The sequence below is a fragment of the Triticum dicoccoides genome, chromosome 3B, assembly GCF_002162155.2.
Source record: "Triticum dicoccoides isolate Atlit2015 ecotype Zavitan chromosome 3B, WEW_v2.0, whole genome shotgun sequence".
Taxonomy (NCBI): domain Eukaryota; kingdom Viridiplantae; phylum Streptophyta; class Magnoliopsida; order Poales; family Poaceae; genus Triticum; species Triticum dicoccoides.
The window spans coordinates 493,245,076-493,247,627 of NC_041385.1; positions in this window are offsets into that span (position 1 = coordinate 493,245,076).

Below are 2,552 nucleotides of genomic sequence, written 5' to 3' on the forward strand. Positions count from 1 at the left end.
GCTCTAGTCATGTCTCCCTACCACACACAAACTTGACATGTGCCCTCTGACGTTCCGGTAGGTCAGTCGCCCTATATCTTTGACTTGCACACACACATAATTTCGATGGCTCTCTTCATCGATCTTGCACCCACCCACTTGATCCTCTCTTCGACTCTATCGATATCTATGACCCCTCCCTCTCTTCTCGTGGATCGCCTGGCCCTCTACATATGATATGGATAGGCCTCCATTTCACACACATTGCATGCAAAATTTTGTTTGAGATGTCAACGATACATATTCCCACAAATACATTTACGAAATCAACCCCCCCCCAAAAAAAACAAAAAACACTCACGAACGCACACGCCATCTATCTAGGTTTGTATCTCTCTCACACACACACGTAGGTGGGGGACGTGCATGAAGAGAAGAGGTGCACGCAGGGCGCACGTACTCCCGTCTCTTTCCCAACCACACCCATGCAGGTACATAGTGGAGCTCATTTCTGTATGAAAAGGAAGCCCACATGGTAATTTGACACATGTATTGGTTGTCCACTTGGTGAAGGGAGGATCTTCTACCACGGGTGAACAAACAAATTGCGACTTGACGCGTTATGTTAAAAAAAGAGGCAAACCATGTGGGGCCTACCTTAGAGGCAAGGCTCTATAGACTGGAGTACTTTTGATGTGTCCCGTCAACTCGCAGAACGAGGAGAAGCTTGCTTAGTACGCCGTCTCCCCCGCCCACGGGCGTGGTGGCTCGCAGGATGAGGTGAAGCTTGCCTACTAGTAGTAGTACTACTGTACACCTTACGCCCGCTCCCTCGCCCACGCGCGCAGTGCCTCGCAGGACGAGGAGAAAATTTTACTACTCCCTCCGTTTACTCCTCGTCCCTACTACCTTGGTTAGAGAGATTATCATATGTTTGGAATATATATGTCCTTTAGTACTCCCTCCATTTACTTATACAAGGCCACGATAAAAAAATACATTTTGCATTACAAGGCCACAAATAGTAATCGAGACAAAAGTTACTACTCCCTCCTTTCCAGTTTATGGCTCAATTTCAAAATCTCTCCAACCAAGGTAGACGGTGAATGGTCGAATTAATTTTGTAGTTTGCACAAGTAATTAGTATGCTCGTTTTTCTCAAGAAGTTATGTTTACCGAGGCATTAATTAGAACGAATGCATGAATGACCACTAAATTTCCATGAACTTCTACATGCATTGGTGAGTTTTCTCTTGACACTGCTTGCATCGGGTGATCTAACGCACCTCGAAATCCAACATGTGATGGTACTACTACTAGTAGTAGAATTGAGACTTATAAAACGGAAAAATGAATGTTTTCTAGATGAGCCCTATAAACCCTAGTGGGTACGTACTCCGTAAAATTAGATTTTCCCAAAACTAAGTCGCTCAACCTTTATTTGCTTGTTTACCTTCCTGCCTCCTTGCCTTGAACAGACTATGCCAAACTCCCATGCCTGCCGCGCGGGAAAAGACCAGCCCTTGCCTTTTTTTTAGTTCGGTTTGTATCGATGGATCGCGCGAAGCAGCAAAAACCCAAGCCGTGTCTTGTACTCCTCCGTCGACGCTCCCTTTCATGAATTATGTACTTCCTATCACCAACATGTGGGGCATATAGAAACCGGGTCGACGTGTCAAGCACCAAATAATAGTGCAGAACAGCAGGGGGACGCACCCCAGTCGTACCGCCCCAGTAGTAGTAATGAGTAATGAGACGTAAAATCACAATGCCGCACCTTCCCGAATGGACGAAGCAACCATTATTTCACACTTCGGTTCGCCATCATCTCAAACCACGTAGTATTGCTTCTACCTCAAGAGGGACACGCGCATCGCCTTGGTACATCATGACACGTGGGACCGCATGACAGGCCATGCTCCCCCGCCGATCGCTTGGTAAAATCACCTCATTTTTACTATACTTCCTCCGTATCGGTTTACATGGCATGCACGTTGTTCTAGGTTGAGAATTTAACTGGCTATATATGTGATGAACAGTACTCTAGCCTTTTAAAAAATATATACTTTTGTGCAGTAGTAGTATTGATGGATTGTGCCATGGAGCAAAACTTGAAATTAAAAAAAGGTGGTACATATAGAGAGTGCTCGTCGCCAAATTATGCATATAGTACTATTAAAAAAGCTAGTACGTACTTAAATGGGGTGCTAAATTCTATTAAAGAAATACTAGTATGTACGTATTGAAGAGTTAAAGTAACGAGAAGAAACATAACATAGTTCTGCTGGCGGCTCAGCACAACACACCCCTCAAATTAAACTAAGCATACCTGAAAATAAACTATGCAACTAATCTGGTAGACACTGCATTAGAACCACCATGAGCAATGACACTGCCACCTTACTCGAAGTCCTCGTCCACGTCCTCGACTTCGTCCTTGTCCCTCTTCCTCTTGGCCGATACTTCTTTGCTCGAACCGCACACTTGACTCTTGCTCCTCATCTGTAGCGACCAGACCTCAAACAGTCTGATCTTTGTGCATCAGTGTCATCCCTGGATCGGTAATGCTGACA